Genomic DNA, 25,323 nt, shown 5'->3' on the forward strand with positions numbered 1-25,323 from the left:
ACAATGACAAAAAGGAGTGCAACATTCTCGAAAAACAATAAGCAGAGTGGACTGCCATAACAGCAATGAAAACATTACTGCAGGCTTCAACATGGCTGTGTTTACGATTAGAAATGTCAAACAAATGTCGCGTACGTAGGCAATTGTAGACCGTAGCATGAGTATGCTGTCTGCATACCGGCAGAATTCACAGTTTTGTTGTAAAAAAAGACACATTATGCAGAAGTATAATTAACTGTTATGCGTGTTTGTCAGAGCCTGGAGTTGCTGTGTGATGCGCGTTCACTGCGGGCATATCGTGACGAGCTGGTCGCGCTTCGAGAGAAGGCCGTTAAAATCGATTCCCTATTTTCGTTTTCGAAACTTGCGTTGGTTGGTCCGATCGAATGTACAATCGATTTTCGAACATAAAGTGACAGCCCTAATATATATATATATATATATATATATATATATATATATATATATATATATATATATATATATAGGCTATATATATATATATATATATATATATATATATATATATATATGAACTAAATTAATAACTTTTTTACAACAAAAATTAACCATCACTGAACTTAACCCTCTGAGGTCGACAAACGCGCCGGCGCGTTTTGCTGGATTTTCTCCACATTGTAGCACTATAAACTTAAATTTCTCTGTCATTTATGGTCATACAGAAAAAATAAATATAAAAAAAGAATCTGTGGTATTTCTACTTTTGTATGTGTCCACTTCCAATCAAATCAAAACATTGTGCTTTTGTAAAATAAAGAAAATAAACAGTGTGTGCGTTCTGCCTCTCCGTCGCGGTGAACTTTTTTTTCTTGAGCACGTCTATAAACTGAAACAAAACTCAGCGAATACTTGTCACACATTTATGAGCCATACACCTTTATAAACATTTAAGTGTGTACTTTTAAATGATCGGATTCAAAACGAAAACAAATATTCTCCGTTTAAGTAATTTGTATAAAACCAACAAGATTTCCAGCTTCTCAAACGCTTCCTAATTATTTTTAATTCGGCCACGCCCACTCGCGCAAAAGATATTCACATGCAAATCTCCACATGGAACGCGATCGCCCTCATTACCTCAACAACAAAACACTTCACTTCACTTTTCGTCGAGTTTGAAAGACGTGCCTGAGCTTACATTGGATTTACATCAGAAGAAGAAGAACGATATTTGAAGACAAGAAAGATAAGGTAAGTAATTCTTACATATTAGTTTGCTATTGCATAAATTTCACATTGCAGTTGAACTGTTGCTAGATATATGGTGAATATTATAATATTTAGACCCGTGTTTACTGTTACTGTGTTTGTGGATATCTGCTCAAACGTAGATAGGCTATGTATATGGTAGGCCTAACCATAATGTTTTATATTTGATCGCAATCGCGTTTTAATGTATCATATTTTTGATCGCGATCGCGTTTTAATGTATCATATTTTTGATCGCGATCGCGTTTGAATGTATCATATTTTGGAAAAGCAAAACGCTCCAAACGGCTTTATGTTTTTACTATTATCTCATTTCATATCATCATAACGAATGGAAACATTTGAAGTAACATGATAATCAATATATTTTTCTCTAGCTTAGTTGTTACTGAAATCTTTTTGAAAATATATATAGGCTGCTATATTTTTATTATTTTATGCAGCACTGCGCATAGCCTATACCTACAAGGCACAACAAACCTGGTGTTCATTATATATTGTTGGAAACATTTGTGTGAGTGTGTGTGTGTATTCTGTGAATTTTAAAAAGCAATTTTAACAAGAAAATTCTAAAATGTATTCCCAAAATCGTGCAGGCCTTTCTCTTGATATCAGTATGTTCTTTTTTTTTTTTTTTTCAGGGCCCAGATGCCACTGAGTCCTGCTGACTTAAACATTCACAGTACATGTCTCTGTACATGAACATGGTAAAGTGAAAATCAAACACCTTAGAAAATGAAAGGTATGTACAATGTTTTTAGGAATGGCACAAAGGTCTCTTTCTTCAATAAGTGCTTTTTTGTTGTGTATCTTTGGATTATGTTGTGCTGTAAATAAATCCAAACAATTTTAAAAGCCATTCTTTTTTAAATCTCCTCATTCTTTGTGCAAGGTTGGTCAGAATGATGGGCCCTGATAAGCTCCTAATAGGGCCATTAGGGAGGTTCTTTGTCTTTCTCAGGTGTGGAAAGCTTTCATATTAATGAGGTGATCCGCCCCTTCGCATATTGCTTTCTAACACAAAACACATCGTAAAATTTTTAAATCAATATATTGTCTTCTCTGAATGAGCAGTCAGGGTGATTCTCACATAGTTTTAGAGCAAATATTCTAGGCTACGTGATACAATTTTCAAAAGTCTTGTGAAGAAATAATCAGTATGGGTTTCATGACCTTATTTCAGTGAGAATTTATTTTTGTATTTTCACAAACCACGCATAAATGTCATTATCTCAAAACTACAAACTTTTACATACATGCTGCTGATATATTATTGTAGCAGAGTTTGTGCTGAATACAGTGTAATTAGACTTTAGCCATGAAAATGTCACAAGTAACAGAAATAACCACAAATGTCAGAGCATGTCAGAACACCTCCAGGGCCCAGAAAACAGCTCAGACCTCAGAGGGTTAAGTTAATTTAATTAACCCTCAGAGGTTGGCAATCACGCCGGCATGATCTGCTCGCTTTTTTACTTATGAGTTGAATTGAGACCCGAAATACTCTTTTGACTTTGATTTTACAAAACAAGTTTCATCCATCAATCGATTCTGTTAAATGTGTATTATTTTTGTGTATACTCACAATAAAAACAAAGTGTTGTGCTTTTTGCCAAATAAAGAAAAATAAACACGAGGCGAGTTCTGCCTTCTCTCTGCCAGTGTAGTCCATTCTGAAACGTGTCCGAAAATGAACAATAACTAAGCGAATACTCAGTCAAACAGGCATACAGACACACAGGCATGAAGCTTGAATTCTCTTCTTTTAAATGAAGTAATTTATATAAAAAAAACAAATATTCTCATCTTGTGAAATCTGTATTAAAAGAGAGCGATTCCAGTCGAGCTAATTACAGCTGATTCAGATGTAATGTGATCACACCCACGGAGAGCGCGCGCTATTCAAACGCAAATGGCTGAGGCAATCCAAGCGCAATCCTGTGAACGCCCACATATCAGCTCGAAAAAACATACAAGTTTATTCAGATCATTACTTGTTTACACCGTCTTGCAGCGCTGTGAGGAATAATAATAATGGAAAATGTCCCTCAGAAGTGCGGGTATATCGAGGAGCGAGCTGAGGAATGCTAGTAAGTTTTTTCCTTCTCACATGAATTTCTTCGATGATGTTTTAGCAAACTGTATTGCTATACTGAGATGAGTAAAAATCGACTGAAATATGTTGAAATAAAATGTAGGCTATTTGTATGTAGCGACTGAGACAAATCAGACACAATTATTTGCCATATGCACACACCAATCTTTAAAACTTCCATCCGAGAGCAGGGTCCCAACCCCCAGGCGGGGTGAAAGGGGCCTGGTTGCCATGGCCGCGATCAGATAGGATGTTTTATGACTCTCAGGAATGCTAACAAGTAACTAACTCTGCCACAGATATCAGAACAAACTCTCCTGCATTCATTTATTGATGAACTGACTGACATGAAATGAACAGGCATTCCAGAACATTTTGAGAATGATTTACTGTTGTGTGTTTTGTCTTTTAATAATTCTGTTGATACTATGATCTCTTTGATACTATGTAGTTATTACAAGACCAACTGTCTATGTAACCATGTTTGGTCTCGATAAATTGGTGCTTTGAAGATCGAAATGATTGTGTACATGATATGCCAATAGCTGTGCAACACATTAGAATTACTAAGAATCTTCCTTAGTAGTGTCATTAAACACCAATCCAGCATGCCAGTCCGAGTGAGCACGCTTAAGACAAAGGCTTGTAAATCCTGGTGACAGAAGAAACTCCCGCCAGACAGTCCACCCTTCTCATTGGTACAGCAAACCCAGAGAGGGGTGGCCATTTCTCAGGCTTTATTAGAGACTGACCACAGTGACCGCTCTCTCTCTTCTCAACGCTTCTCATCCGACAACAAGGCAGCTTCTGCTGTTACTGGGGGAGGGGCTGGACCCCTTCCCCCCCCACTTGGGCCCAGCTCCCTGGGCCCAAACAGGCCTGAGCAATGCCTGCCATGCTTTCATACTCCAAAAAGGAGTCAGACTTTTCTTCAATCTAGAAAACAACTGCAACTTTACCATCACTGGCTCAACGATCCACTCCTGGTCTTCAAGCCAGGAAAGCAGGCTTCGACTCACAACAGCCATGTGCTCGAAGCCACCATGCTTTTCTTCAAGGCCATAGACCAGGGATCAGCAACTCCGGTCCTGGAGGGCCACTGTCCTGCAGAGTTTAGCTTCAGCCCTGATAAAAACTCACCTGCCTGTATCTATCTAGTAATCCTGAAAACACTGATTGCCTTGTTCAGGTGTGTTTAATTAGGGTTGGAGCTAAACTCTGCAGGACAGTGGCCCTCCAGGACCGGAGTTGCTGATCCCTGCCATAGACCCAATCAACGAATCCAATCCAATCCAAGAATTTTCCACGATTGCAACTGCCATGCAAGTATTCTTTGATGAGATTGCTATGAAATAAGCTGATGGTTCTTCTTCTCATACTGAGATCTTATTCCATAGTTCTATTTCCTGTTCCACACCACTCACCCCTTTACCTATGCATGTATGTATGAATGTATGAATGTATTTATGTTTGTTTAGTGTTAGTTATGTTTGTGATTTAGTTAATAAAATTTGTGCACGATTATGAATTTGGTTTCTGATCCTCTGTTTGCATACAAAGTCCCTTTTACGATTTTGATCTTGCTACATGCTAATTGCTGTACATAAGGAATAATTATCTTTCAGCGACCATGAACAATACATTTTCCTTAGAATAAATGAATAATCAAAGAGTTCTTTGGAACTGATTAATTGATTGCAATATTACTTTGGCTTACCTCAAAGTTAATCTGATTAACTGACCCAAATATTAATAATTAATCATAATTGGTAATTATGGATTATTATTAATATTTCCCCTTAGAGCTAATGTCCTTACATATGGTGGAGAATGCGGGCATTGTATTAAACATTGTATGCAAGCAGACATTAATCAATCATATGTTGTCCCATAAGTTTTTATTAACATCTTATACATGCACGTACAAGTTTCTGATAAAATCAGCAAAACTATTGTTTGAATATGCCTTCCTACGAATGGCAGAAAGTTTCTCAATGCTATTATGCATGTTTAAATCGTACAATAAGAAACTTCTGATTTTAGCGAAGAAATCCTAATTTCGGATATAAATCGAGCGTAAGCCTTCTCTGACGAAGAAATCTCAGATTAGCCGCCGGTATAAATGGTTCCTGATATTAGCAAAGCAACCCTAATTTCAGTTCTAAAGTGATCGTAAGCCTTCTCTGACGAAGAAATCTCAGATTAGCCGCACGTATAGATGGTACCAGAACAAATTAGTCTGAGATGGGCGAAGAAATCCCCATTTTCAGCAGTTTTTAAGGTGTTTGAGCGATGTTCCTCCTCACCGATTTAAGGCCTTATTATTATTCGTCACGTCATTGTATTCATATTAAACTGCTAAACCGCACATATGAAACAATCGCGTCGATTTAGTGGTATAAATTCTAGCCTAGCTAACTAGGAATTTGCCATTGTCTGTGAAAGAACGGTGCTGTTTGATTTGTGAAAGAATCACTTACATGCAACGTCATGTGTCTAAACTAGACAATCTCTGACTCAGTGCAAACCTTCAGCACAATGCGAACGCTGCTCCGTTCGACTTGTGTTGCTGGTTGGCAGTGTGTCTGAAGTGCGAGCAGGCACTTCTGTTTACGTGAAGAACAGCACCAATCTCACAGACCCCTTGTGTAAACAAGTGAATGCGTGTAGCCAAAGCCAGCTCGCTAGCAACCCTACGCGCATACAAGCCCCTTTACCTCGAGTGATAGCTTTTAGCACTGACTAAAACTTAGACACGTGCGAGCGTAAAGTGTAACCTTTAAACCAAAGACTACAGACTTTGGAGCGTGGCCCTTGAAACAAAGGGGTAGTGTTTTGAACACAAGAGTCAAAGCTTCTCGAGTCTTTGAATCAAAGGAGTCAATTGCATCACAAATGATTCTTTGTTTTGAAGCGCCCTCTTTGGCGACCCCTGCTGGTCAGAACAGTGTAAGTGTAGAGAACTCAGCGTAATGAAACACCTTTAACAAACCAATCGCAAAGGTTTGATCAAAGGTGTAAGCATGTTATAGCAACGCACAAACTATCTAATACTATGAGGTGTCTTTCAAGGCACAATAATTTAATAAACTGTAGGGCTCGTTTATGAAAGAGACTATTAAATTCGCCTCTTCCTTTTATCAAATGTGTCATTAAATGTGTACGAATCTATAAAGTGATACAAGATCACATAGAAATCAAATACACATTGTTTCACGAACCGTTGAAATTTAGAATAATTTCTAAATATCTATGACGCGCAACAAAGCCCGTTTACTGAAATCCTGTGACTTTAACAGTCTGATACATGCTCAGAATCACTGATTTGAGACAAATGATTCACGCCGGTTTCCGAGCTTCACGAAGCACGTATCATAGGCGGTTTAAACTACTCCGCCCTCTCTCTATTTCTGTCTCTCTCTCTCTCTCTCTCTCTCTCTCTCTCTCTCTCTCTCTCTCTCTCTCTCTCTCTCTCTCTCTCTCTCTCGACCCCCCCTTTTTGGTTTCACTTTAGTTGAAACCCAGATACCTTGGTTTTATTTGTGTTTCATTTATTTCGACTTAAGTCTACCCCTATTTTTGTGTGTGTGTGTATTTACACCTGCTGAGCCTGAATATTCCTATTCAGTTAAGTTGAGAATTTAATTTTTCAGTTTTTTAATTTAATAATTCAGTTAAATTTGAGATTTAATTAAATCAATTTGCTTATTCAATTTCCCTTTTAGTTACCAGGGCTATGAGGACAATCCCTGTTTACTTTGATTTTGATTTTATTCAATTTATTTACTTACTTTATTTTAGCCTGAATTTCCATATTCAGCTAAATAAAGTTTAACTAAATTTGAGATTTAACTAAATCAATTGTTTCCCTTTCCTTTGGTTTTGAGCTATAAGGACATTCTACCTTTACTTATACCTTATCTTATGTACTTCCTATCGACATCTTCCCTCTCTCTATAGGATTACAGTAATTATAGCAACTGTTGTTTCTGTAACGACCCAGGTCATTAGAATCCTAACCCCTGTCTGTGCTTTAACCCTCCTCACTCCTTAGCACCAAGTTAAGTACATGAAGTACGGTTAACGTAAACGCACAGTAGGCAAAAGACAGAACGGGAGACACTTCCCGCTGTTTCTTCTTCTTTTGACCTTTTTGTCTGATGTTTGATGTGTCCCTGCTAGCTTCGTCTTACAGCAGCTTAACCCATACGTGACACCTGTTTACCTATGTCTCCTAGCTAAACTTAAATAGGTAGAACACACCTTCCCTTCCCTTTCAGATTTCTATTGTTTCTATTTTGTTTTTCTCTATTTGCTACTCTCGTAGTAAAACGTGAAAAGAACCATCAGTTTTGAGTAATAGTTTTAGGACATGTAAGAGGCCAGTCATCAGTCGATGCTGCTTAAAGCACATCAACTTGAATACTCAAAACCCTTTTGTTGTGTGCTCACCAACACTAAATTTAATGGCCCACAGAGCCACCTCTGTAGAAACTTGCATTGGCCTTTGTCACTTCTCTCTTGTGTTCCCACAAAGTATGCCAGTAGGCCTCAGACATCCAGCCCTGCCACCCACCAGAACCACCTGGAAACCGGCAGAGCCACGTCCTCGACATCCTCCAGCCTGAAGCAGACAACGACCTGCCGAGGCAGAGAAGGGAACCGTTAGACGACAACGAAAGCGGACGTCTGACACCCAGCCTGAGTCACCAAGAGCTGACCAGCATCATCTTCTCCTTAGCCACGCTCCCTCAGGCCTTAAACAGGAGGTAAATGACCTTAAAAAACTGGTTGAGCTCAAAGAGAGACACTAAAGCCATAAGTGTCCAGTCAGAGCTGAAGTCCAAACACTGACTCAACAATGCTGCAACATTATAGACAAACAGAATGTGACCCTGAACAGAACTGAAACAGTCCAACCACCTGCAAATGGACTTCACATAAACTTCTAAAGTTTGCTAAAGCTAAACTTCACATCAGCCGCATAAGCTCCCCCAGCCCTGTACAAAGGGGGGGAGGAGTCAAACCCTTGGCTCGACAGTCACCCGCCAGTGTCCTGAGAGGCTCTGCAGGCGCAGAGGAAAAGGTTTAATTCAGACAAACCCTGAAACGACACATGAAGCGATGCTCCAAGAACCTTTTTCTCCAAAACCAGTTAGTCACCATTCATGGCAGCTCCATGCAATGCCCACTCAACAATGTGTGACCTGACGCAGAATGCCTTTAACACACGAGGCCTCATCAGAAAGGGTTCATAAACCCCACTGACTCTGAACGGCAAAGATCAGAAGACACACAGCCCGACCATAATGCAAACCGCTGCTACAAAGTTCATAGTCAGCATAGGACATAGGACTTTTAAAGTAGATGAAAATGTGTGCTCAAAAGAAGCAGGAAGCGGCATTAGTAAAATTAGAATTTTACTGACTTAAAGAAAATCTTGAATGCATACGTAAGCCCAACGCGCCAACAGACTATGCACTGCTTTCGAACCATACAGACATTTGATCATTGCAATCCAAATAGGATACAACCTGAGATACGCACTTTGATCACTAGTTACTGGCTTGTTTAAGTGCAGATAAAACGATAGCTGTAATCGACATCTCTACTAAGAATAAAAAGTCATAGATTTTTAACTAGTATCGGCAATTTCAGCATTAAAGCTTAAGTCTGTTTGACAAAGGAAGCTCAACTCAGCGGCATGCTGTGCCGGTATTTATTATTCTGCCTTGACTGGAGAAATCCAAAGTGCAGCATTATTTAATCTGTTCGGACGAAGAAATCTCAGTACAGTGTTATATACAAGTAGACTTGGGTGATGTCCCCTCCTTTCTACAATGTAAAGGCCTTACAAATTATTGTTAGATTGATGTAATTCATCTAGATTTTAGGCTGCATCTACAAGCAGAGCTACTTAGTGATCAAGATTGTTTCACTCGCTGAAAGTCAATATTTATGCATGAGATGGACGTAACCTTGTATGCTTAGGAAAGCTTTAACTTACAGCAAATCCATTTCCTCACTTTCAAACAATTAGAAGAAGTTGTTTAAAGTAAAGAGAAGCATTACATGAGTAAAAGTTTCAAATGCCAAACCACATTTGCATTTTACTGAATGTAACATCAAGTTTTGGAAAGACTCAAAGTATAGGCGCCACATTTTAACTTGTTTAAACATGTATGACTCATTTCAAATGTACAGACATTCGTCATAGACTGTTGAATTGCTCTGACATGGTTCCCTTGACAACGACTTGTCACAGGAAGTGCAAACGCATAACGTCATATTGTAAACAAATCAGCCTAGAGAGCTAAGCCAACCTAACCTAGCGTCCGTTCAGCTTAGACCAAGCTAAATTATAACTGCTACAGTTAGCGGTTAGCATCATTTATTTGAAGCCTTTTTCTACAGCTTGTGCTGTGCACAGTGCAAAGTTTAGCCACTCGTGCCATTGATTATTCCCAATTTTAGATGATTCCTGCTGTTTTTATCACTTATTTAAGTCCTTTTTATTTATTATTTTACTTTGATAATAGCCGTCAGCTATTCACTTGTCTATTCTTTCATTTATTTGATTTATTTACATTTCCCCTCTTGTTCTAATGTGGTTCCAGTCCCCATAGGGCCCAGAAAGGAACCAGAGACCTTTACTTGTGATTTTGTTTATTTTCAACAAGTGCACTCATTTTTATGACCCTGCAAAACAAGTAATCTCAACGATTACTAGGGCATAACTATAGTCCTGAGGATTGATAATAAGCATAATCTGAATAGGAAAACTGTCCTTTTCCTACTATCATTCACTTCGCCAAGCCCGTTGTGAACAACCAGTTAAGTCCAGAGAAATAATTTAGCCATAAGAACCATCTTAAGTCATTTATTTCCTCTTGGCTTATGCCCTTTTCAAAAAAAAAAAGGTCTACTAACACTAACACCCACAGCTAAGATGATAAGGATACAAGACACACTTGACAAGCTACACATAAACACCTAGCTTTATGCTACATACCTAGCTAACCTATCAAACCTTAGCTCTGAACTCTTTAGGGTCATGCATTAGCCTCTCAACCCTAGGGTGTCAAAAATGTCGCAGATCCTCTGTTCAATCTGACCCTAACCAGACAGGAGACCGAAAGAACTGACAAGCCCTCACAAGGAACACTGTTCCACCAAGGCTGCTGACATCCTACAGCACCAGAGCCAAACGTTACTGAACCTTGAGAGAAGAGGACCAACGACCCATGACCCAAGCCAGAGTTATAGCCTCACCAGGCTGATCAAGAGTATCATCTCCTTACCCCACCTTTTGGGTGGGAAACAGAAGGTACACAACCTTCTATAAAGATCACAGCGTCCCACAAGGAGCGGACCTGTGCTCAAAGCCTCACACACCAGCTAGAGACTGAGTTTCAAACCAGATTCAACGCAGCTGGACTGAGCATGCCCAGCACCAACGCAGAACTGTCCAGGTAACCCAGGTAACAGTCAAGCTTTTGGAGAAGCCATGGAGGACAGCACCCTCCACCTGCAAACACCACAAAATGACCATAGGCTGTCAACGACAACATCCTCCTCCACACCATTCACACAGGTGTCAATCGGAGGCTCCACAAGGACAGCTGGACACACCTGACTCAGAGCTACAGGAGCTGCTGACACACGCAAACCAGCTCCCTGAACAGGACTCACCCGAGGAGTCCTGTAAAATACAAGCATCTGACTCCTTGCCTACCCCAGCTTAGGCAAGCTCACATCAGCACCGCCATAAGGACGGAGCAACACTTCAATTCTTCAGACTACCTTCTGACCTCCTGCCACCAGCACTAGGTCGGCCTGAAAACCTCTCTATGCTACATAGAGCCCTAACCCCTTCCTGCAACCACAGGCAAACACCTGCCCCGAAACTAATTAACTTCAGAATGACCGGTGACACCCTGTCAAGGCACCTGCTGCCTCGGCACCTGCTGCACCAACTCAAAGACCAGTACTTGGCTACTGTCTACAACACCTGGTGGAACGACCACCGCTCCAGGAAACACCAGCAACCAGAGGCCACCATGGCCTTCCAGCCTTGTATGACAGTGTCTGATCTTTCTGCACTTTCAACATCGTTCGTGGTTGTCCTTGAGAGGGACAACAACGACCGAAAGGGGGGGAATCTGTAGCGACTGAGACAAATCAGACACAATTATTTGCCATATGCACACACCAATCTTTAAAACTTCCATCCGAGAGCAGGGTCCCAACCCCCAGGCGGGGTGAAAGGGGCCTGGTTGCCATGGCCGCGATCAGATAGGATGTTTTATGACTCTCAGGAATGCTAACAAGTAACTAACTCTGCCACAGATATCAGAACAAACTCTCCTGCATTCATTTATTGATGAACTGACTGACATGAAATGAACAGGCATTCCAGAACATTTTGAGAATGATTTACTGTTGTGTGTTTTGTCTTTTAATAATTCTGTTGATACTATGATCTCTTTGATACTATGTAGTTATTACAAGACCAACTGTCTATGTAACCATGTTTGGTCTCGATAAATTGGTGCTTTGAAGATCGAAATGATTGTGTACATGATATGCCAATAGCTGTGCAACACATTAGAATTACTAAGAATCTTCCTTAGTAGTGTCATTAAACACCAATCCAGCATGCCAGTCCGAGTGAGCACGCTTAAGACAAAGGCTTGTAAATCCTGGTGACAGAAGAAACTCCCGCCAGACAGTCCACCCTTCTCATTGGTACAGCAAACCCAGAGAGGGGTGGCCATTTCTCAGGCTTTATTAGAGACTGACCACAGTGACCGCTCTCTCTCTTCTCAACGCTTCTCATCCGACAACAAGGCAGCTTCTGCTGTTACTGGGGGAGGGGCTGGACCCCTTCCCCCCCCACTTGGGCCCAGCTCCCTGGGCCCAAACAGGCCTGAGCAATGCCTGCCATGCTTTCATACTCCAAAAAGGAGTCAGACTTTTCTTCAATCTAGAAAACAACTGCAACTTTACCATCACTGGCTCAACGATCCACTCCTGGTCTTCAAGCCAGGAAAGCAGGCTTCGACTCACAACAGCCATGTGCTCGAAGCCACCATGCTTTTCTTCAAGGCCATAGACCCAATCAACGAATCCAATCCAATCCAAGAATTTTCCACGATTGCAACTGCCATGCAAGTATTCTTTGATGAGATTGCTATGAAATAAGCTGATGGTTCTTCTTCTCATACTGAGATCTTATTCCATAGTTCTATTTCCTGTTCCACACCACTCACCCCTTTACCTATGCATGTATGTATGAATGTATGAATGTATTTATGTTTGTTTAGTGTTAGTTATGTTTGTGATTTAGTTAATAAAATTTGTGCACGATTATGAATTTGGTTTCTGATCCTCTGTTTGCATACAAAGTCCCTTTTACGATTTTGATCTTGCTACATGCTAATTGCTGTACATAAGGAATAATTATCTTTCAGCGACCATGAACAATACATTTTCCTTAGAATAAATGAATAATCAAAGAGTTCTTTGGAACTGATTAATTGATTGCAATATTACTTTGGCTTACCTCAAAGTTAATCTGATTAACTGACCCAAATATTAATAATTAATCATAATTGGTAATTATGGATTATTATTAATATTTCCCCTTAGAGCTAATGTCCTTACATGTATAAGCAACGTATTAAACTACAAATTAACAATATGCCCTAATATTTCATGAAAACAACGTTACAGTCAGGCGAAATATGAAAGACAACATATAATAGCAAAACATATTTACAAGATAGATGTAAGCAAAATCTTAAATGGTCAATATAAGTCTTCTTCTAAATATATCTTTTGTCCTTGCATTGTGGCTCAGTCAGTTTCACACCTGAATGAATGGCTAATTATGCAGAGTGGGTGGGACATTGTATTCTAAGGTGTAAACCACTCCTCGTTCACGCCCCCCTCGCATATTGGCTTTCCAAGCAAAACCTGTTTTACATCAATTTAAATCAATGTATGGTTTTATGTGAACGATAAAGCAAGACTATTCTCACATAATTTTGAAGAAAAAACTCTAGGCGAGGACTTCCATTAGTCAAAAGTCTTATTGACACATATTTACTATGTGTTTTGTGGCCTTATTTCAGAAATTTTAGTTTTTAGTTTTTTTCAATAACCATGCATAAACATTATTCTCTCAAAAATGAAAACATGTACATACACGTGGCTCACATATTATGGTAGCCCTGTTTGTGCTTTATAGAGTGAATTTACACCTTTGCCATTAATATGTTTATAAGCAACTGAAAAAAAGCACAAATGTCAGGGCATGTCAGAACATCTCAAGGGCCCCAAAAACAGCCCAGACCCCAGAGGGTTAAATTGAGTATATTTCGGTTCATAATTGGTCTGGTTCTCACCTTATTGACGAACAGGACTTGTAGTTTGCGAGTAAAGCTGCCAATTCCTCAATCAAAGTCAGCTGCCTCTGAAATAATCTTCTGATACATGCAGCACAATCAAGTGAAAATCGCTGCGTGGCATTCAGTAAGTGATCAATCTTATTGGCAGTCTATTAGTGAAAGCCAAAAATGAACTAAATTAATAACTTTTTTACAACAAATATGAAACATCACAGAACTTACTTAAGCTGGACTGTGATGCTATTTTCTTCTGGAAACAAACTGCATTATTTTCCTGTTATCTCTGCTTTGTAAAGTTCAGAGCCATAGAGAGAAAGAGTTGCGACACTCCCATAGATCTCCGTTTTAAAAAATGGCGGCGCTTTTAACCGCCTACTTCCGCGATTTGAAGATCGGAATAGTTCCGAATAGTTCCAAACACTGTCATTTGGGCGTTGGACACCATTCACTTACATTGCTGCGCGTCGAGTTGTTCCAGACGTTAGTGTCATGATCCTGTTTCTTTCTCTCACACACAGACTCACACATTAGCGCTGTTTCCTCATTTACGCACACACCTCCTCATTCACGCACACACCTCCTCATTTTATCATTATTCCCTCTCAGCTGTCTCTCCTTTACTATTAGCCATCGCTCATTCCCTTCTTCACCTGAATCCTCTTTTCCTCTGATTAGCGTTCCTATTTCTTTTCCCCTTTCTCTACCTGTCTTTGCCTGAGTATTGCATTATCTCTCAACTGCAGAACGTCTATTAATCCCTGTCTCTGTCGTGTCATGTTTTAGTCCTGTCGTGTCGGGAGCTGATTATCTATGAGAGAAATCTACTGAGCCGGAGAATCGCCGCTTGCCTCTACTCTCCCTTGGGAAACATGCTCCTTTTCCAGTTACGGAGCTTTCTTCTGAGCATCTCATTTCACCTGGGCTGACTGCTGTTTTCGTTTTCAACAAGCCGAGACCTAATTTGGACATTTTACTACTGCTTGTAGTTCTAAGTTTCCCTTTGAGTACCTTTTCTGTTTACTGAACTCTCTGGCAAGCTCTGCTTCAATTAAAGTGATTATTTCTCCGCATTTGCTGTCTGATCCTCTTACCTTCATGACAGAATACTCAGGCCAACCGGATCCAGCTACGGAGAACCCTGTCCGGTCTGTGGTCGAAATCCAAGGAGTCATGCTTGGAAGGCACGAGGAGGAACTCGCTGCTGCGCGTCACGCCGTTGATTCCCTCGCTGCTCAGGTCAACGATCTCACACTACAGCTTCACCGGCTCCGACATGATCCTCCTGTTTCACCTGGCGCCCAGGCTTCCTCTGAACCTCGCATCAATAATCCACCATGCTTTTCCGGTGAGCCGACCCAATGCCGTTCCTTTTTAACACAGGGATCGAGCCCGCATAGCCGTCGTCATTTCTCTCCTTTCCGGAAGGGCTCGTGAATGGGGAACGGCTGTTTGGGAGTCGGAGGCAGAGTGCATCAATCATTTTTCTCTCTTCAAGGAGGAAATGATCCGCGTGTTTGATCGCTTGGTCTTTGGTGAAGAAGCCTCTCGCCTTCTGTCCTCACTGCGCCAGGGTAAACGCTCTGTAGCGGACTTTTCCATAGAGTTCCGCACCCTGGCCACCACCTGCGGGTGGAACGAGCCCGCGCTACTAGCACGTTTTCTTGAGGGGCTCAACGTTCAAGTCAAAGACGAGATACTGGCACGAGAAGTCCCAACTCGCCTGGATCCGCTGATAGAGCTCGTCATACGTATTGAGAAACGCTTCGACCTTCGCCGCAGAGCTCGCGGAATGGAATCGGCCCTTCTTTCTTCTGCACCAGCCATCTCACCATCATCTTCTTCCGCCGCCCTAGACTCAGAGCCCATGCAGCTCGGCAGCGTTCGTATTTCTGCTAAGGAACGAGAACGAAGAATTGTAAATCGTCTTTGTCTCTACTGCGCTTCTGCCGCCCACTTTGTGTCATCGTGCCCATTAAAAGCCGGGGCTCGCCAGTGAGAGGAGAGCTACTGGCGAGCGCGACTTCCCCGGACTCTCCACCTAACTCCTGTACTGCCTTTGAGGTTCACCTTCGCTGGCCTGGATCGTCAGTTTCCTGCAGAGCTCTCATTGACTCAGGCGCGGAGGGAAACTTCATTGATGAAAGGTGGGCCCAAGAACAAGGTATTCCCCTGAAGGAGCTAGATGAAGCCACGCCTCTTTTTGCTATTGATGGAAGTCCCCTTCCTAGAGTTAGACGTGAGACTTCCCCTTTGACTCTCACGGTCTCCGGTAACCACCGTGAGACCATCTCCTTTTTAATTTTTCGTTCACCTTATCTTCCTTTAGTCTTAGGTCACCCCTGGCTCGCAAAGCACAACCCTCAGATAAATTGGGTTAAAGATTCTGTTTTGTCTCTGAATGTGTTGTGTCATGTTGAATGTTTAACCTCTGCTCTTCCTCCTGTTTCCTCTGTCTCTGTTTTTCAGGAAGAACCAGGTGATTTGTCTGGGGTCCCGAAAGAATATCTTGATCTCAGGATGGTCTTTAGTCGGTCACAGGCGGCCTCACTCCCTCCTCACCGTCCTTATGATTGTAGCATTGACCTTGTCCCCGGTGCCACGCCTCCTCGCGGACGGTTGTATTCTCTGTCGGCGCCTGAACGCGAAGCTCTCGAGAAGTATTTATCTGAGTGTTTAGACGCTGGCACTATCGTGTCTTCTACGTCTCCTGCCGGTGCAGGTTTTTTTTTTTCGTTAAGAAGAAGGATGGATCTTTGCGTCCCTGCATTGATTATCGAGGTCTGAATGACATAACCATAAAGAATCGTTATCCCCTGCCGCTTATGTCATCGGCCTTTGAAGTCCTGCAGGGAGCAAAGATCTTTACTAAGCTCGACCTTCGTAACGCTTATCACTTAATCCGCATTAAACAGGTGGATGAATGGAAGACTGCGTTTAATACTCCTCTTGGGCACTTCGAATATCGCGTTCTTCCGTTCGGATTTGTCAACGCCTCAGCTGTCTTTCAAGCGCTGGTCAATGATGTCCTCCGGGACATGCTCAATGTTTTTGTATTCGTGTACCTCGACGATATTCTCATTTTCTCTCCCTCTCTCCAGGTGCACGTCCAGCATGTCCGTCGTGTTCTTCAGCGTCTGCTCGAGAATAAACTGTTTGTTAAAGCTGAGAAATGCAAGTTCCACGCTCAATCGGTTTCCTTTTTGGGCTCGATTATTTCGGCAGACGGGGTTAGTATGGATCCTGACAAGGTGAGAGCAGTCACTGATTGGCCAGTCCCAGATTCTCGGACCGCTCTTCAGCGTTTTCTGGGTTTTGCTAATTTTTATCGTTTTATCTGTAATTTCAGTCAGATCGTTGCTCCCTTAACTGCGTTAACGTCTTCCAAGACCCGGTTTCAATGGTCAGAGCCCGCCCAGAACGCTTTTGATCGTCTTAAGACCTTGTTCACATCAGCCCCCATTCTGTTATTTCCTAACGTCTCAAGACAATTTATCGTTGAGGTTGACGCGTCGGAGGTGGGGGTTGGGGCTATCCTTTCCCAACGCTCGCCCATTGACGATAAGGTCCATCCCTGCGCGTTTTTCTCACACAAGTTGTCTCCCTCGGAGCGCAATTATGATGTGGGAAACCGCGAACTTCATCTCGCCCTTGAGGAATGGCGTCAGTGGTTAGAGGGTGCTCCCATTCCATTCGTTATGTGGACTAACCACAGGAATCTCTAATATATCCGGTCAGCTAAGAGATTAAATGCTCGTCAGGCACGTTGGGCATTATTTTTTACTCGTTTTGACTTACGATTTCTTATCATCCGGGTACCAAGAATGTAAAGCCTGATGCGCTGTCTCGCCTCTTTGATCCCTCGGAGGTTGTCGATTCAGATTCTCCCATTATCCCAGAGAAACGTGTGGTTGGCGCAGCCATCTGGGGTATTGAGAGACTAGTTAACCTGTTAACCGTTGCCAGTGCGCGGGCGCACTGAAGCGTTTTTTTTTTAAATATAGTTCAAAGTTACTATCAGATTTAATGTTATACCTTGACAAACTATACATCATTAAAAAGATATAAGACTCAAGTTTCAGTATTTGACCACTATTGTATTCTAAGAAACTTATAGCGACAGTTATTTCTTAATTTGTGTCAGGAGTTATGAAATGAAAAAATGAGTCGATACCTTTAATATGAATTATGCGCGTCAGCCGCTTTCATTCATAAAAAACTCCCGTGCTGTCGTCATGACAGCGATACACAAAACAACGTCCTTCAGGGCTTTAGCTCAAAAATGTGCAGATTTGGAGAAATATTGATAGATTCTCATAGATTTACATCAGATTTCTATAGACAGGAATAATATTTATTGAATTTATACCCAAATGTGTCAATGTAATCATTATAAATGCTTAGAATCTCTGATACTGTGTTTTCAATTCATACCAATAGCCTGAGGGCGCTATTATGCACAATAATAGTCCATATATGGAACATGAAGAAGAGCCATGATCATGTGACATTCCAGGACGTCACTGATACACACAAAGCTAACAAGAGATCGCTGTTACATGCAGATAAGACGTTTTGAAGACAATAAACATGATGGCAATATTATGAGTTACCTGTGTTTTTCAAGCCATGCCAGGTATTTCCATAATAATAGATTATATTTATAATGTAATGCTAATCTATATAGCGCAATTATGATGTGGGAAACCGCGAACTTCTCGCTATTCATCTCGCCCTTGAGGAATGGCGTCAGTGGTTAGAGGGTGCTCCCATTCCATTCGTTATGTGGACTGACCACAGGAATCTCTAATATATCCGGTCAGCTAAGAGATTAAATGCTCGTCAGGCACGTTGGGCATTATTTTTTACTCGTTTTGACTTACGATTTCTTATCATCCGGGTACCAAGAATGTAAAGCCTGATGCGCTGTCTCGCCTCTTTGATCCCTCGGAGGTTGTCGATTCAGATTCTCCCATTATCCCAGAGAAACGTGTGGTTGGCGCAGCCATCTGGGGTATTGAGAGACTAGTTAACCTGTTAACCGTTGCCAGTGCGCGGGCGCACTGAAGCGTTTTTTTTTTAAATATAGTTCAAAGTTACTATCAGATTTAATGTTATACCTTGACAAACTATACATCATTAAAAAGATATAAGACTCAAGTTTCAGTATTTGACCACTATTGTATTCTAAGAAACTTATAGCGACAGTTATGTCTTAATTTGTGTCAGGAGTTATGAAATGAAAAAATGAGTCGATAACTTTAATATGAATTATGCGCGTCAGCCGCTTTCATTCATAAAAAACTCCCGTGCTGTCGTCATGACAGCGATACACAAAACAACGTCCTTCAGGGCTTTAGCTCAAAAATGTGCAGATTTGGAGAAATATTGATAGATTCTCATAGATTTACATCAGATTTCTATAGACAGGAATAATATTTATTGAATTTATACCCAAATGCGTCAATGTAATCATTATAAATGCTTAGAATCTCTGATACTGTGTTTTCAATTCATACCAATAGCCTGAGGGCGCTATTATGCACAATAATAGTCCATATATGGAACATGAAGAAGAGCCATGATCATGTGACATTCCAGGACGTCACTGATACACACAAAGCTAACAAGAGATCGCTGTTACATGCAGATAAGGACGTTTTGAAGACAATAAACATGATGGCAATATTATGAGTTACCTGTGTTTTTCAAGCCATGCCAGGTATTTCCATAATAATAGATTATATTTATAATGTAATGCTAATCTATATAGACTGTCATTGTGCAGAATACCATACAATAGTATATTTTCTGTCTGATTGTTTTATCTGAAGCCAAATTAGATCACAGAAGATTATTTAAAATACTCGTCTTGCGTTATAAAGTAAGTTTGAAGCACATACATGGTTTTATTCTCATAAATTGTCGTGTATTGATGGTGTGCTAAGCTAATATGCTAGCTAGCCTTAGGTGCACTTGCAACCTAAAATTTATACTTTTATGACTTTTTGAATGCTTTCTGAAATGTTTCCTTATTCAAGAAATGCATTTTATACAGTTTAAAAGGTGAAGTGAACTTTGAGAAAAGAAATTAGGGACTGAAACCCTATGAATAGCCTGTGAATAGCCAGTCGTTAGTAACTATAATGCAGGCAAAAGAAATGCATATTTAGAGCCATAACCAGGCTGGAGAGGTGTGAATGTGTGCAGGGGGAGACTGAGACTGAATGGGGCTCGTTTGCACCACAAAACAATAGAGACAATATACTGCATAGATGGTTAGAAGATGACAATAAACATCACAAGCATTTAGCGTCAAATCAAAATAAAGTCATTGACATGGTCTTGAAAAACATTTAACTAAATACAGAGTTTTGGACTTATCTTCAGATTTTAAACTTTATAACTTTATAAAATGTTTAGACATGTGGCTTTAGCTGTAGTGCATTTCTAGATTGCTACAGTGCCAACTTCAATTTTATTTTCATGAGGATGTTTCATAAAAATTAATTTCTAATAACTTTACAAAAATGTGAAGCTATTTATAACAATTTTTGTCATTATGACAATAATTAATTCTAAATTTACAATATACTGCCAGATGTCAGCATTCAAATGAGATCATACTTGTGCTTTTAGTACAAAGGGTTCATGAACTGTATCTGTTTCAGTTTGGGTATGTCATTGCTGGGGATTTTTCAAAAGTTGGCTTGCAGCTTAACAGGTTAAACGCGCCCTTTCTCGAGCTGTTCCCCCGCGGTCGTGTCCTAGTAACCTACTTTTTGTTCCCGTCTCCGCACGTCGAGCTGTGTTACAGTGGGCTCACTCTTCTAAACTTGCTGCCCATCCCGGCGTTAGGGGCACCTTAGCTTCCGTTCGCCAACGTTTTTGGTGGCCCACTTGCGAACGGGATACACGTCGGTTTGTTGCCTCTTGTTCTGAGTGCGCCCAGACTAAGACTAGCAATAATCCCCCGGCCGGGCTCTTAAGACCATTACCTATCCCTTCGCGACCTTGGTCTCATATCGCGCTTGATTTTATTACTGGTCTTCCAGCGTCATGTGGCAACTGTCATGGTAGGATGAATGCAAAAGGTGCGAGGACTCAAGTGCAGGATAATTGATATAATTTATTACAAAAGAAACATTAAACACAAAATAAAACCCACAAGGGGGAAAACATAACTTAATAAATACAAAACCAAAACAGAACATAAACTTTCATGAGGATCACGGGGAACAGGAAACATTAGACAACGAACCGACACAGACTGCAAACAAGAGGGGACTTATAAAGGGAACTAATCAAGAGGGAACAGGTGGAAGAACTCAAACAATAATCAGATAACAAGGGGGAGGGATCAGACAATGACATGAGCACATGGCCCAAAATAACAAAACACCCATGTACAACACAAGACAGGACAGGCATGTGACACTACCCCCTCCCTACGGAGCGGCTACCAGACGCTCCATCAGACCAGGGCGGGACGGGAGGGACAGGAACTGGAACAGACACCACCGGCTCAGGAACTGGAACAGACACCGGAACTGGAACAGACACCACAGACACCACAGACACCGGAACTGGAACAGACACCACCGGCGGCCATGGCACAGGAACAGACACCACCAGCTCAGGAACTGGAACAGACACCACCGGCTCAGGAACTGGAACAGACACCGGAACTGGAACAGACACCACAGACACCACCGGCGGCCATGGCACAGGAACAGACACCACCAGCTCAGGAACTGGAACAGACACCAACGGCTCAGGAACAGACACCACCAGCTCAGGAACTGGAACAGACACCACCGGCTCAGGAACTGGAACAGACACCGGAACTGGAACAGACACCACAGACACCACCAGCGACCATGGCACAGGAACAGACACCACCAGCTCAGGAACAGACACCGGCTCGGCGGCGGCCATCTTGTCCAAAGACACAGGCTCGGCAGACGCGACGTGAATAGTCTCTGTGGCGGCCATCTTGTCCGAAGTCACAGGCCCGGCAGACGTGACGTGAACAGTCTCTGTGGCGGCCATCTTGTCCGAAGACACAGGCCCGGCAGACGTGACGTGAACAGTCTCTGTAGCGGCCATCTTGTCCGAAGACACAGGCCCGGCAGACGTGACGTGAACAGTCTCTGGCTGGGCAGACGTGACGGATCGCTGGGGTGGTGCAGGCAGTGCGAGCAGCTCGGGTGGGGCCAGTAGAGCATGACGCCTGGGCGGCGCGGGCAGAGCAAGACGCCTGGGCGGTGCGGGCAGAGCAAGACGCCTGGGCGGTGCATCAGGGACGGCAGTCACCTCCGGGATGGTCTCTGTGTTAGGAGCCACCGGACTCGGGACCACCGGACTCGGGACCACTGGAACAGAGACCACCGGAACAGGGACCACCGGAACTGGGACCACCGGAACTGGGACCACCGGAGCAGTTATGGAGGGAGCCTTTCTCCTCCTCCTGTGTCTTGGAGCCACCGGACTCGGGATCACCGGACTCGGGACCACCGGACTCGGGACCACCGAAACAGGAACCACCGGAACTGGGACCACCGGCACTGGGACCACCGGAACTGTGACCACCGGAACTGGGACCACTGGAACAGTTACGGAGGGAGCCTTTCTCCTCCTCCTGTGTCTTGGAGCCACCGGACTCGGGACCACCGAAACAGGAACCGCCGGAACTGGGACCACCGGCACTGGGACCACCGGCACTGGGACCACCGGAACTGCCACGGAGTCAAGTCAAGTCAAGTCATCTTCATTTATATAGCGCTTTTAACAATGTAGATTGTCTCAAAGCAGCTTTACAGAGATAAGCGTATAATTTAAGGTAACAGAGATTGTTTCGGCTTTACAGCAGAGTTAAGTTATTTCCATCTAAAGTTAGTTTTAATTGATTTGGTTCCGTTGCAATGATCATTTGTTATTAAATTAGGGGCCGCTAAGACGACACCATTCTCTCTACACAGACTTTAAACGCGAACCTGTGAGAAACGCTGATGGCGGTCACATGCGCATTTAGAATGGGTTCTATAGTTATGTGCGTTAGAATATACGCAGGTTTGGAATTCCCTACAAGCCAAGCCTAAACAAAATACTTGTCTTTCCTTATAAATTTTGATAAGGAATTTTATTTTATTTGTTGCTTTGGGGTAGGACCGCGAGACGAATTTTCCCGACAACGCCTTATCTGTAGAGTGGTAGTGGGATCCTCCATAGGGAGAGACTAGTTGGCACTTCAGCACTGCGTTGTCATCGGTCCAGGCGAAGGTCCTTCGTCAGATCTGGATACGGCCTGGATCCGGCAGGCTGCAGGAAAAACCTTGGGATAAACACAGACACTAAAATTAGCGTAGATGCCATTCTTCTCATGATGTAACGAGTACATCAGGATTTTTGGGAAGTGTTCCCGGTTCCGGCTGACCTAATCTATGCAGCATAACATTAAATTATAGAAGTCTATAATGTATTATGTGAAAGCTAGGTCAAAGAGATGTGTCTTTAATCTGGCTTTGAACTGACAGAGTGTGTCTGCTTCCCGGACAATGATAGGAAGACTGTTCCAGAGCTTTGGTGCTAAATAGGAAAAGGATCTACCGCCAGCAGTGGATTTTGATATTCTAGGTATAATCAACTGGCCGGAATTTTGAGATCGTAATAGACGTGACGGACTATAATGCGTTAAGAGCTCGCTCAAGTACTGCGGAGCTAAACCATTCAGTGCTTTGTAAGTAATCAGCAATATTTTAAAATTTATGCGATGTTTAATAGGGAGCCAATGCAGTTTTGACAGAACTGGGCTAATATGGTCATACTTCCTGGTTCTGGTAAGAACTCGAGCTGCTGCGTTTTGAACCAGCTGTAGTTTGTTTATTAAGCGTGCAGGGCAACCACCTAGTAGAGCATTACAATAATCTAGCCTTGAGGTCATGAACGCATGAACTAATTGTTCCGCATTTGTCAATGAGAGCATATGACGTAATTTAGATATATTTTTAAGATGGAAAAATGCAGTTTTACAGATACTAGACACGTGACTTTCAAATGAAAGATTGGTATCAAAGAGCACACCCAGGTTCCTAACCGACGACGAAGACTTAACAGAGCAGCCATCGAGTGTTAGACAGTATTCTAGGTTATTACGTGAGGAAGTTTTTTGTCCAATAATTAGAAACTCTGTTTTTTCAGAATTTAGAAGTAGGAAATTACAAGTCATCCAATTTTTTATATCCGCTATGCATTCCGTTAATTTTGTGAATTGATAAGTTTCGTTAGGTTTTGAAGAAATATAGAGCTGAGTATCATCGGCATAACAGTGAAAGCTAATGCCATGTTTCCTAATGATATCTCCTAATGGTAGCATGTACAGAGTGAACAGCAGCGGTCCTAGTACTGAGCCTTGTGGTACGCCATACTGAACTTGTGATCGATGAGACATCTCATCATTTACTGCTACAAACTGATAACGGTCAGATAAGTATGATTTAAACCATGTTAGTGCAATTCCACTAATGCCAACATCTTTTTCGAGTCTATTTAAAAGAACTTTGTGGTCGATAGTGTCAAATGCAGTACTAAGATCGAGTAACACTAATAGAGAGATACAACCACGATCGGATGATAAGAGCAAATCATTTGTGACTCTAACGAGAGCTGTTTCGGTACTATGGTACGGTCTAAATCCGGACTGGAAATCCTCGCAGATATCATTTCTTTCAAGAAAGGAACACAGTTGTGAGGATACTGCCTTTTCTAATATCTTTGACAGAAAAGGTAGATTCGAGATCGGCCTGTAATTGACTAATTCTGAAGGATCAAGTTGCGTTTTTTTAACAAGCGGTTTAATCAAAGCCAGCTTAAAGTTTTTTGGTACGTATCCTAGAGACAAAGACGAATTAATGATATTAAGAAGAGGATCTATGACCTCTGGAAGTATTTCTTTCAGTAGCTTAGTCGGTATGGGGTCTAACATACATGTTGTAGATTTAGATGATTTAATGAGTTTAGTAAATTCTTCCTCTCCTATAGCAACGAATGAATCAATTTTTTCCTCAGGGAGACTACAATGCACTGCCTGATGCGATACTGTAGTAGACGGTTGCATAGTTATAATTTTGTCCCTGATATTATCAATCTTATAAGTGAAGAAGTTCATAAAGTCATTACTGCTGTGTTGCTTGGAAACTTCAGTGCTTGAAGCTTTATTTTTCGTTAGTTTAGCCACCGTTTCAAATAAATACCTAGGATTATGTTTATTTTCTTCTAATAGGGTTGAAAAATAAGCAGATCTAGCAGCTTTTAAAGCCTCTCTGTAAGTAATTGAGCTCTCTTTCCATGAAATGCGAAATACCTCTAGTTTTGTTTTCTTCCAGTTGCGCTCCATTTTTCTGGCTGCTCTCTTAAGGGCCCGAGTGTGCTCGTTGTACCACGGCGTTGGACTATTTTCTTTAATCTTCTTTAAGCGCAACGGAGCAACTGTGTCTAAAGTGCTGGAAAAGAGAGAGTTAAACGTTTCTGTTGTAATATCTAGTTCTTCTAAGCTATCTGAGATGCTGAGATGATGAAACTGATTAGGAA

This window comes from Scardinius erythrophthalmus (genome assembly GCF_964197995.2).
Source record: "Scardinius erythrophthalmus genome assembly, chromosome: 19".
NCBI classification, from domain to species: domain Eukaryota; kingdom Metazoa; phylum Chordata; class Actinopteri; order Cypriniformes; family Leuciscidae; genus Scardinius; species Scardinius erythrophthalmus.